Genomic DNA, 13,413 nt, shown 5'->3' on the forward strand with positions numbered 1-13,413 from the left:
AAAATAAAAATATGTATTCTGCTCAGCTTTTTATATATTAAATAAAACATTTTGGAAGACCAAATTTAAACATCCATCTCCAGAAAATGCAAGAAAATGAAAAAGATGCATATGCCAAATTAACTTATGACAAACTCGAAAGAAGTTGTAAAAATAATTTTGCATTCTCATTATAAGGTAATAGTTAAGAATCATGCCAGTCCATTCATTGGTATGGAAAATACCTGCTATGTTTTCAGTAAAGCATTGTTCATTCTTTGAGTACAGGAATGTTTCCCAAAAAGACTTTTTTGATTTGCCTTTTTTCCGAAACAGCTAGATATATTTTAATTTGTCCCACAGTTCCCCAAATCAACCTGAAGGTATTTACTTCTTTTGATGGCATTTTATTATTTTAGATTTTAGGAAATCATTTCTAAGTGAATGGTATAGATTACATGGAGGATTCTTTTGTTTGCTTATTAGAGGGAAATTATATATGATATTTGTATTTGTATCTAGCAATGGTGGTTTGAGTTTTAAAATTGTATTATTTAGGGGCAGACCCAATGGCATAGTGGTTAAATTTGTGCACTCCACTTTGGTGGCCCAGGGTTCACAGGTTCGGATCCTGAGAGTGGACCTACACATCACTCATCAAGCCACCTTGTGGCAGCATCCCACATGCAATATAGAGTAAGACTGGCACAGATGTTAGCTCAGCAACGATCTTCCTCAACTTAAAAGAAAAGAGGAAGATTGGCAACAGATGTTAGCTCAGGGCCAACCTTCCTCACCAACTACATAAATAAATAAATAAAATAGAATTGTATTATTTATTATTCTAATCATTAATGACAAAGAATATACACTGGACAGTATTTTACAATTAAGAATGTCACAGTATATTTCAGTTACATTTGCTTGTGGCGTAAAGAAATAAAGATGTCAGGTATGACTAATCTAACTGGATTTTAGTCAAGGAAGATCACTTTAACTGGGACCAATCTAAATGAGTAAGTTTTCCTATGCCTTTAATTTGTTCCTTAAGCATTCAAGCTGCCTAGATTCGCTCAATTAGGAATTGACAAGTGTTGTGTTGCTATAAAATAATATACATGCTGCAGTAAGGGCTCTATATTATAGTGTCCTTTTTGTTTCAAGAAGAAATTCTTCTTAAAATGTAAGAGTTAAATGTAATGCATATATGTATATGTGCATATAAAAAATGTCTATATCTATTTTATATATTGATTAGGCACCAGAAATTGAATTCCTAAGATCTAATCTTCCTTCTAACAACAATAGCAACAACAGAAAGGAATGATAAGATGATATGTTTGAGAAGTATCTCCTTAGTGGAAAAAAAACCCCTCAAATTTATTACTACTATTGACCCCCAAGTTAAATCCAGCCAAATAAAGTAACACCAGGTGGAACTTTTTTTTTCAATCTTTCTCTGAATTTCTATTTCATCAAAACAAATATATCAAAATTTTGATGACCTTTTCATGCTATCCACTGCTTTTGAGGCACTTTTCATAATTGCAACATACCTGTGTATACTCCTAAACTCCTAGAAGCTAAATAAAAAATCAATTTTTCATTTTTATCTCCTTTCACTTTTCTGAACTTGATGCATTTATGCACGACCTGCTTCTTGACATTCTCTCCAGCTTTGGCTTCCCTGAACATATTTTCACTTGATTCTCCTCCTACATACACAATATTACCTTCTCAGTGTCCACTACTGGTTCTTATTCCTCTGACTCTAAAATGTGATGTTCCCCCAGGTCCCATTGTTGGCCTTGCCCTCTTCTCATGCCATCATTCTCAATAAGTAAATCTATTTATTCCACTTCTGTACCTGATTACAGTCAAAACAAGATTTATAACCTCTAAACACTGGTACTCAGATTTACTCAGCACAACTTCCTAATGGAATCTATGTCACTATCTACAAAACTGCACTCACAAATACCCGTTAAATACTGTATCTCAGCTAAACCCATTACTTTTGAGCAATTAGAGTTCCCTTTTTGTTCTGCTTAGCCCAACGGGTTCAGTATACTGTCTTGGTTACTTGTCTATATCTCCCAGTGAAATCTAAGATCTGAGAGGACAGAATCTATTTCTTATCTATTTTGTTCACCATGGTGTACCTAGTTGTGCTGCCCTAGAAGAAAAGAGTTGATGCAGTGTGACTTTTCTCTGTTACCCTCACCAAGCCTAATCAGTCTACAAGTCTTCTTGATTCCTATCCTAAAAGTCGCCACAGTCCACTGCCCTGTACATTCTTAGTTTCTGTTTTTATGACCCACGGCTACAAATATTATAATAGTCCCTTAAAACTGGTTTCTCTGCTTCAAGCCTATTCATCTGTGGAATTAACTCCTCTTGATTAAGACTTCGCAATGATTCCAGTTACTTAAGATGATATACAAATCTTTTCTCAAGGGACCTGCTACTTACTCCAACGTCATCTCCTGCTCTGTACTTGCCAGGGGCTGCAGTATCTACCCAAATTCATTAATTCATTAATTTGAACTTTCCTGACACATGAATTTGAGACAGCACACTATGCTCCTATGATAGGGCTGAATAGATTAGATATCAATATAAATATCCATATAGATACAAGTATAGATCTAGATATATACATAGATGAAGATATAGACATGTGAATGTGGATATAGACATAGACATTTTTAATCACCTCTGGTCAGTTCTTCTACTCATTCTTCTGAGCCAGTTCAAATGCACATCCTTGGTGAAGGGCTCCCTTTAATGCACAGAGAGGTGTTTTCCCACGTCTTCCTACAGAATCCTGAGTATCTCTCTCTTAAAGCACTTCGGACATCACATTTATATGTCTGGACCATAAGCTCCTTGAGAACAGATATGGTGCACCCAGGTATACACATGATCAGTAGTAAAAACATTTGTTAAAAGATTGTGTGAATTAAAAAGTGACAATTTGTATTAATTATTGTATTAATTTACCATGTGAAGACAACAAAATGTAATTTTACATACACCTCAAAATCTCAGATTAAGAATCCTGAAAATAAAAGCTCTTTTCAGAACTCTTTCCTTAAATACAAAGCCATTAAAAAATAAATACATAACATAAGAAAAATAAATCCCCAGAAAAGAAATAAAAGGAATAAAATATTTACTCATGTTAAGGACAATTCAAGCAACACTTAGAACACTTCTCTCTTATGCACTTTTTAATCTGTTAACTAATAAGTATATTCTCCATTAAGAAGGCTTTATTGTTGAGAATTTGACCTTTGTTAAAATCCAAATTGCTCTGAGAGTTAATAATCAGTTTTGAGTTTGTATGAACTTTGTAGAAGAGTTGAAGATGCTTATTTGAAAACTTTTTACAGGAAATAAATATAACACTGGTTTATGATGGAAGTAAAAGAATGTAACCTCAAAGTTTATTATATCGGGAAAGACAAGCCAATGTACTACTGGTTGTTTCTACCAGATTCAGCCCTGACCTCAGTAAGCAAGACAATAACCCCACCAAGGAGACAAGTCCACCTGAGGTATCAGAAGGAAGGTTTCCTGATGTTTTATGCCATGTTAACTTCAGCATAAAAATGGTTCCTGTGTTTCACATACTTGTGTGCACAATCTGTAGTCAAGAGTTAGTGAAAAATGAAGTACAAACGTGTTTTACTCAATACCAGAATAATATCAGAGTCAACAATTCAGGCTTAAAAATGAAAAAGAAATGTATTTCCTATCCCTCCATAGAAAGCATATTTTCATTTTGAAGTAACGAACACAACTGAGAACAAACCAGGATAAGATTTGTGTTTCTACCAATCAGTCTAAGAGAATCAGAGGAGCTGGAACTCTAAGTCAGGTCATAGGAGAAGAGAGGTAAAGAAAGAGAAAGGGTGGGGAGAAAACACGCGATTCTGTTTCTGGTGTGTAGAAGATGGGACAGCTGGAGCTTGATCAACTTAGAAGGTTGTCATGTGTGTCCTCTGCTTTGCCCAGAGAATGTGTGCAACGGACAAGCAACAGGCAAAGTGGACCTGGGAAGCAGAGATGGTGGCCTGCAGTGGAAACCGGCTAGAGTCTCAATCCTCCCAGGGAGGCCTCCATGAACCGGAAATCGGGTTCTTCTTGCCCTTAGTAAAAGATTAACTTGTTGGTCAGAAAACTGAAGATTTTTTTCCCCCATGTTAATCTAATACTGAAAAAGCTCTAATTTAATGACTTTTCTATTAAAGTGTTCAAACTTTTCGTAGTCAAACATGCAGTTTTCACTAATACTAATACCTCATTAGACATTAATTGTGCTGATTGCCACCAACAGTGACAAGTCCTGAAGGGTAGGAAGTTTGTTCTTTTTACAGTGGAATTGTCCTAAGGCTCACTGGGAGTATATAACACCCACTGCTGTCATTTTTTAGCAAACATTGTCAATTTTTTCTTGTTACATATATTTTTCAGTGGGTTTTCATATGATTTCTTCTGCTGCTGGGTTCTTATTAGTATCTGCTATGTCATTAGCAAACATTATTTAGCACAAGCCTGAGCTGATATCGTTCCACCTTGTCCAGTCTTTCGACTTTCCTTGAGACTGTCCAAGATAGAGTCCTTTCTCTTGTCTGTAAGACTGTCAGCCCTTTGTGATCTAATAATTAATAATCAATTAATGTTTGATAATAAAGTTGCATTATATTATACTTTGGCACCTGAAGTAATTTATTTTCACCTTGTTAGGAATATCTCTTCCCCAATTGCACTGAAAGCAGGGTTACAGTATGTGATTCTTTACTTTCACATAAAGTTTGTGTATGCAGGCAAACGATGTGGCACAGGAAATAATGAGAGGGATATGAAAGCAGTGTCATGTAGCTATACTATATTGATTAATTTTGTTGCCAGATTAAATGGGCTTGGGATCCTTACAAGAAAGGTGCTATTTAAGCATAAAATATTGGTGTTGTATCTCTACTTGCACAGTTATAAATTATATCTCAAAATTTCACACACACAAAGCAAGTTTTTACCATTGTCAGCAAGCAAAGCCAATGTAGCTATTCTAGAAGGAGCCTCCCCCATTATCAAAACAATTGCCAGTGGAGCCCTGATTCCTTCATTGTTACTAATTTCTATGAGGGATGTCTGCTGGTGGGTCAGGTAGAAAGGACACAGCCAATTTCCAGGTACCAGGCTGAATCTGACATGGTGACAGGAATATGATTTTTTTTTTTAATTTATAAAGAAAGCAAGCCAGATATAAATAGGACTGATGGCAAACAAATTTGGAACACCAAAACGTAATCTCTTCTGAACAAAACAGCACTCATTGTTAAAACTATGTATTTTCCTCCAAAAATGTGGGCTGTTATGTGCCAAATTAGCATGTTGAATCAGGTATGGTTCAGGCAAAACACTAGAATGAGAGGAATATATATTTACTTTTGAAGTCAAAATATATTCACTTTATGAAAAAAGTTTTGCTAAAACCTCATATTTATATTCATTTATCTCTGTACAGTGTTTAGAGTAGTACGTTCCTAATAAATGTTATTTGAATGAATCATATGTCCCTGAGAATATACAAAAATGCCATAAACTGCTAACAAATGTTTAATATGATATTTTATCTTGTTATGTGCTTGTACTAAAATTATTTTCCATTTAATGGGTTTTCTGTACACGAGGTCTGTTCTCTGCATCTGGTACCAACAACTTGTTTTGTGATGCTTTGATTAATTTACTCTAACCAAACTAGGGATTGATTTAGTGAACTGGTTAAGAATAATCAGTGTAGGCAATCAACTTGAGTTTGAGTCTCAGCTAGACCATTAGGATAAAATGGAACCGTTCATCTAAAGCACACCTTTTTAATGCCTAGTGTATAGCTAGCCCTCAGTAAATGTCAGTGGCACTTATTGTGCCTCGAAGTGCTAGATCACCTATTAAACATTTTGAAACATTGCATCTTGTCGATGTGTTTATTCGATGGTATATGTCAAATCGTATACATAACTCTTCTGATGGCCTCAATCGCTAATTTGGGGGTTCCTTTCAGTTCCCCCAAAATAATCAGAAAATCCCTAGGACACAACCTAAATGACGTCCCTAATTAGAACACGAGTGCCATCTAGTGGTATCAATTGCTAACTACAGGCTGACTGGTGAACAAAAAAGCTGGTGATGAAAATGTTCAGTTTCTGCTTCATAAGGAGTCTCTTGAAGCGAATCTCAGACAAACAAATGAGGCTTCCTATACATACACTACTCAACCAATAAAAAATATTAAACACAAAATTTCAGCAGCGTGTGGGGGAAATTTAGTTCCTGGTCCACAGGAAGCATACAGTCTAGTTCTGTATGTAAAGACCTACAGAAAATTCTTAAACTGGATTATAAATAAGAATTAGAAAAAAAAAAAATGAGTCCAGATATAAAAGAGACCAGGGAGGGCTGGGCTGGAAAGACAGGTATAGTATTTGATAGCAACATTCTTTTTGAAGGAAGGTTATTTTGATTTAATGCCAAAAGTCAAAGAAAGATCAAATTTATGTGCCTGGGAGACAGGAAAACAACGGGAAATGATTAAGATGCAACACACTATAAAAATCCTTTAAAATAAGACAAGGAAGTAGACAGAATACAGGAAGCCATTAGAGATTTTGTCCCAGATTTTGAAGATTGGTGTGTAAACAGAGACTATATGGAGACATGATCTGGTCATGAACAAATGAATCCTAGGTTTTGCTCTTTTACGGAAACAACTTTCTAAGAGATCTTGGTGAGAGAGTGCTATACAAAATGAAACTTAGACATCTATACAAGTAAATGTATTAAAGTTGATAAGCATCCTTGAGACTGAACATATATCTAAGAAAAAAATGCAAGTTCTTATCTAACAGAAGCTACTGGATGGAAACAAATAATAAGCAAACTTTACCTTTAAATTAATAAGATTTTGACTTTTTCTCCCGTTTCCTAAAATCTTAGTTTAACTGCCAGTGTTTTCTGTTCCTTTCTAGGGAAGAACATTTTTTTTAGACCAAGTGATGGCAGAGAGTGAGCATGAGGACCAGCTAGAAGCGGTCAGTCACCCCCGCTGCTTCTGTGAGTAAACATTCGCACAGTGAGCACCTTAGAGTTCCTCTCTCACACTTCTTATTGGTTGTGGTTGCAGATGTTATCAACAATCCACAAAGCAGGCTCTGTTCTTTAGTGTTGGTTACTGAAGCAGCTGTTCAATTAATTAAGTCAGTATATTTTCCAAGTCTGATTAAGATATGTTTATTTTTGCTTTCACAAAACAGCTGTGATGTAAGTACTAAAATTGATGTTCTGAGAAACTCAAAATAAAATTAAAACCATCATATGTTGTCCAGTTCAAGTAAAAGTTTACTTTTGGATCTTCCGGTTTTATTTATATTTATAAGAATACTAGTATACATCAACGATGCGAGATTTTGACTTCTTTTATTTTATTTCTAAGTACTTGAAGGTTAGCTGTTGTTTTTAACCTCTAACATAGAGGTTTAAAACATGAAAATGGAAAATGCAAATGCTGAAATTGGTTCCACTAAGCAAAGCAGGTGATCCAAGCAAGAGGACTGAACTTGATTTGAATTGAGTATTGCTGTTTCCCGACGTTTCATGGGGCAGTTTGTTGAAATATAACAGTAGTTGTGGTATATTAACTAGAACCTAGAACTTTATGCGAGTCAAATGAAAGGAGAGAAAAAGGAGGGCATGATTTAAAGAAAAAAAATCTGTTACACAAATAAGACAAAAGCTTAGAGGCAACTCAACTGCTACAGATGTGCTGCATCTGCTCGCTTGCCCACTGGGGACCAGGAGATAAAGAGATTAAGACATTTACACAAAGATGGTTAGACAACAAGATCAGATAAGCAACATGGCAGTTAAGTCGAGATACTAAAACCATCGCATAGAGAAGATGACCCACTAAACCACCTGTCCCACTTTCAAACAATGTTGGTAAATCATTTACTGTTCAAATGATATTTTAATCAGGGTAGACAATGAGCTGGTTAATTTTAAGATGTTACTAATATTCTGAAATGGAGAGAAACAAGTGAACTTTTAAAAATGAATTTACTTAAGTAAACAGCATTGGGGTTTTATAATGGGGCATGAATATTCTTATGTCTTTTAAAGACAATTCTAAGTCAGGACAATATTTTAAAATCCCATTTTCACATGAGAATAATAGAAAATCTTAATTATGATGCATGTGAAAATATTTGTGGGATGCTCAGAAAACATGTTAGTTTGTTTCCCCTTGGCTTACTACAAGGAAATTTTTCCTGCTTCTTACTTTATGCACTGCTGTTTTCTCTCTAATTTCAAACATTCACATGCTTATACCTGAATACTGTGGATATAATAGAATACAGAGGTGTACATAATCTGTAGATCCCTCACTTTCCAAACTCAACAATTTAAAAAATATACAGCACAAAAATAAACTCCAAAATAGCAAAATTTTAAATTTTTCAGAAAGCTGTAGAAGTCAGAAAGACTAATATTGTGTATAATACATAAATAGTTGTTGATATAGAATACATATATACTATTAATATAGAATATATAATTGAATAATGCTATAAAATAGAACATTACAAGTTATGAAAGAAATAGTAGATAGTCACTCTTTCTGGGTCCTGCTGAAAAGGAGTCAGGTAATCTAGTCACCCCCAAATTATGACTTGAAGCTAACATTCTAAATTTGAACTGACAGAAATAGACCTTACTATTCCTAATTAACCAGGTTCAACATCTCCTTTCTCTCCCTCTCAATTATCAGTTACAAAGGAAAAGTGCTATTACATCATCTCCTTGTTACAAACATATGTTCATGCCCAATTCTTGCGATAATATTGCTTCCTTTAAAAAAAGTAAAAATTTCATAAGCCTTTAGATTCTTTTATTAAAAAAGAAGAAAGATTTAATCCATCTATATCATTTGAAACCTAAATTTTCTTGCTCACGTTATTTGTGGGAGCGTACCATGAATCAGGTAAACTTAGGGCCATTTCCAACAAAACATAAATGAATTTTTCTCTCTAAACCCCACTCCTGGCTTCCTATCTGTGCTGCTATGTATCACTTGACCCTATGTCTTGATTTGACTGACCTACATTTTTTATTAATTTTTTTAATTAAATAAATTTCTATAAACCAACTTAAATCCTTTCTGAAACAACGCTAATTGAAAGAAAATATATGAAATATATGAGATACTGGTGCATATACCAAAGTTATCAAATCCTATGTAATCTAAAGGTGTTCTAGGAACTGAGGAAAACTATAAGCAAGCTCGCCCTCTCTATCCTCTGTTAAGGCTGAATGTGCTCAATTATAATAAACATTTAAAGGCAGAAACCTCATTGCACAATAAAAAAAAAGTGCTTTAAGCTCTTAGACTTTGAATCTATGTTGTGATATATTTAAAGAGGTTATAAAAGTCCTGGTGATTCTCTCTGTGAAGAAACAGCCTGACACAGGAGTGGAGCCAGTGAGGCAGAGAAAAAGCCCAGAGAAGTCGAATCTCAGCAACAATCCCTCAGTTAACACATCAAGAAAATAACCTAATTACTGGAAAGCGAGAAAAAGAAAATAAAAAGTCTGAAAGGGTAGAGAAGCATTAAATGTGAACACACAAATTTGTCTTTGCTATGGAACAAGAAATCAGCCTAGATCCTGAGGGTAGCCATTAAAAGCAGAGACTGGATGTTTGTTCAACACGTGTGGATGAATGAGAAGAAGCCAAGAAACAGAAAAAAGACTAATTTTAATTACCAGAAAGGCTGCAAGAGAAAGAACCCAGAGCTCGTGGCAGGAAAGCTTCCAGCTACAGGCTGCATGGCACTGTACTCTCCTTGCCAATTAGAGCCAGTCAGACCCCATCGGGGGATTAAGTGAGCCGAAGAATCAGCCTCAGTGCAGGGTCAGGCTGGACTCACACACATGGAAAAGGGACACCAGTCGACACCGGGTGTAACTTGAGGCTCTCATACAGTTTCCTATACTGTCGACGTACAGAAAAAGAAAACAGTATGTGGCATCTCCTTTCCATTAAATATAGGTGCAAACAGCTTTCTCTATGGAAATGCATTGCAAAAGAAATGTAATATAATTGAACAAATGCTCAATTAGCATCAAATGAATCAAGAGAATTAGAGAATGACTCAGAGACTGAGAGAGGAAAAGTAGAGGGGAGGACTTGCTGAACAATGGCACTAAAGCTGCCACACTGTGGATTTACTACCTGTGTTATTTTTCCAATTACATCCATTGTGATATAAAAATTCAGAAAAAGGGCTGCTGTCTGAGACTAAGCCGACTATTTCCTTCGCTTATTTAGAACTGACACGAGGGGAAAAAAACAAGGAGAAGGAAAAACAGTCAGAGAGCCTGAGAGTCCTTAGATAAAACTCTCAAGTGTATAAACAAAGAGAAGCGCTTCCCAGGCAGGACCTAAGGAAATCCTCCAAAGTGAAAAGTCCACTCTGGAGCCGACCTGAGCGAACGCAGAGGTCTCGGCTGCTGTCTGAGGTAAAAGCCACTGACTCTGGAATCAGAAAGAAGAGCGGAGAGGCGAGGAGAGGCAGAAGTCGCCTGCGATCTCCCGGGCAGCCAGCAGCGCACACGTCTGCTTTGTAATCTATGCATGTGAAATTCGCAAGGTTGCCGAGCCGAGAAGCAGGGGTGGGGGGAGCCCTGCGTCCTTAGAGCGAAGGGAGATACCGGTGGACGAGCGACACGAGTAGAGAAACATATAAAACCCTTCTTGAGGCAAACAGACCTTTAAGCCCGGGGACATGCTAAATGAAGCTTTTCAGCGAGAGGCAGTGAGGCGCTGGGCGCGGGCGAAGGCGACAGCGCGGGCGAGCGGGGAGGGGCGAGGGACCACACCGGGAAGGACACAGCCAGTCAGAGGCGCGGGGCGCGGGGCGCGCGGACGCATTGGAGGAAAACACGCGAGCCCCAAACACACCAGCCCGAGGAGGCGCCGCACCTACTTCCCAATATAACCAACTACGGAGTCAGGAAGCATAACTGCGAGGAGGCTGCCGCCAAAGTGCCATTAAAGCTCGGGGCGGAAAGGATGCGTTACCTGGGTCCCCTCTTCCGAGAGACGCAGGGCAAGCTGGAGGATTCCCTCTGAATGATTAAGAACTCCGCAATTCTCTTCTGCCACAGGCTGAGAAGGACCCAAGGAACTGCTCTCTCTGAACTGTGCCGACGGGCAGGAGGATGGGAGAGGGGAATTGAGAGTCGCAGAGGAAGGACAGGGGAGTCTGGCGTCTCATTGGTAAGTGGCTGACATTCCTTTGCCAGTGACTGCTTTCTGTGACTGTGCACTTCATCTCGCAGGCACTTAGAATATTTGACACATTCGCTTCTGTAAAGCCATGCTTTCTTGCCATGTTGCCAGAATTTAAAAACTGTAGATAAAGATCTTTTTTGTTGTTGTTGTCTTTTAATATGCTATTTTTCTCTGCTGGAATTTTCTGTCAGAAAAGTTGAAGCGAGAGTACATTTAACCTATATGTGTATCTCATAATATCAGCCAAAATCAGAGTAAACAATTTCTACAACTAAACTGTAAGGTGGCAAATGCTAGGATAGGGTGAGAATTTTCTACAAAGGAACTAAATGTTCAGAAAGTAGGATGTCATTCTCAGGTACTGGATGTATATCTTATGATTGAGCAATGTGTTTGTGAGGATACAGCCCAAATAACTGGGCATCTGGCAGTGCAATAACTTGTTAAAATTCAGTAGGAATGCTCTCTAAGTGGAGTTCTACAAAGTTCGAGAGACGAAAAGAAACAGTATCTTGGATTATGCTGAGGTGTTTTCTAAATGTTGTGTAGGAATGTGATAGGTTTTTAAAGAGAATGTGAAAATATGTTCAGACATCCTTATTGAGTTTTTTTTTGTTGAAAAATGGGAGAGAATATTAATTTGCATATATATGAGCATGTTGTACAATAAGCTGAGGATTACTCTGACAACCTCAAAATTTTTGAGTTGTTTTAACTAACTTTATTTTGGAAATAGAAGAATCCACTAAATATTTTAGAATTATTTTGTTTTTAAATTTTATAACCTCTGTAGCATGAAAAATACAATTCAATGTGGTAATTGAAATGAAGATTTGGAAGCAAAAAAACTTTTAAACTGTTATATGTGAAATGCCTTATCTGTATTCAATTCACCTACTTCTCTTCTTAATTTAAAAGATGAAATCATTTAGAGATGCTGTACTTCTACCTTGATTCTCAGTTTTAACTGTGGATTTAGGGATAAAAAAGTAGATGTTCACTAGGGCACTAGCATTAAAAAATACAGACAAATAAATAGTGGGTCATATTTAAAAACTAGTGGAGGCATAATTGATTACTGTTAAATTGCAGCAAAACTGCAGAAATACTTACGACTATCACAGCAAGCTTAAAGGAGTTCATCATGATTCATATTGTGGCCCTAAACATAAAAGAATTAGTAATGATTAGGGCATTATGTTTTTCAAAGTAACTGTAGTCAATTTTAAGCATCTCAACAGATGTTTCTTTCCATATTTTCCTACTTCATGCTCAAATTACTATAAGTTCTGTGTAAACCAGGAGTATATTGAGTCTCAAACTTGGTAGGTATGTGTTGCCTCTGATTCAAATGGAAAAACCAATATAACTGGGTAAGAATATATATCACATAAAACAAATGATTGAAAAATATAAAGACCAACTAAGTGTAGTACAGGAAACAAAGCACAAAATTCAAAGTTAAAAAAAGAAATGTGGTATAAAAAATGAAATAGAGATTGAAAAGTAACTTAACTGGGGTGTGGTGAGATGGTATTAAAGCCTATTTGAAAATAAAAAAATTAGTGAAATGTTTATTAAAATAGAAGTACCAATGTTTTTTTGCAAGGATTGGTGGAGCCTTTAAATTGTTCTTATTTAAAACTTCTGAAAACTAAAAAATGAGGAGAAAAGCTGCTAATTTTAATTTCTGTTGAATTCCATATACAATCGAATAGAATGGTAGAAGTCTCATAATTACAAAAAGAACATTACCCCAGTAGATTAACTAAATGCCAGGCTTTGTCTGTAAATTGTGGGGCACATGCACACCAGGGTGCATTTGGTAATAGATCTGAGAAGCTACACTTGTGGAATTTTTAAATGGACGCTGAAATAACTTAACGTTTCCCGAGCTGAGCAATGCGTCAACTACCAGGTGGTCTAAAATTTTTGTAAGTTAGGAAGATGAACTAAAATCAAATCATAAATGTACACCTAGGCTATGCTTATTTTAAAAAATAATTAAAAATTAGTTGCTTCCGAAAGTTGACTTCAATTTTCTGTGTCCAGTTAAGTAAAACAATTAACAATGG

The 13,413-nt window shown here is 36.3% G+C and overlaps 1 protein-coding gene and 1 long non-coding RNA gene across 3 annotated transcripts in view; one reads left to right on the plus strand and one right to left on the minus strand.

The window, feature by feature from the left end:
• Positions 1–11,281, minus strand: part of LOC139083831 (uncharacterized) — a 116,690-nt gene extending 105,409 nt beyond the window's left edge. Inside the window, exon 1 of the long non-coding RNA XR_011540798.1 lies at positions 11,126–11,281. This is a non-coding gene — a long non-coding RNA (uncharacterized lncRNA). The remainder of the gene's footprint in view (positions 1–11,125) is intronic.
• The window catches only part of CNTN5 (contactin 5), a 1,129,093-nt gene continuing 1,126,497 nt past the window's right edge, over positions 10,818–13,413 (plus strand). The window contains exon 1 of one of the 2 annotated variants that reach the window (XM_070623012.1): positions 10,818–11,323. The gene's annotated coding sequence lies outside the window, so the exon portion shown is untranslated. The remainder of the gene's footprint in view (positions 11,324–13,413) is intronic. The other variant, XM_070623013.1, reaches the window with a different exon arrangement.

This window comes from Equus przewalskii, chromosome 6 (assembly GCF_037783145.1).
Source record: "Equus przewalskii isolate Varuska chromosome 6, EquPr2, whole genome shotgun sequence".
Lineage (NCBI taxonomy): Eukaryota > Metazoa > Chordata > Mammalia > Perissodactyla > Equidae > Equus > Equus przewalskii.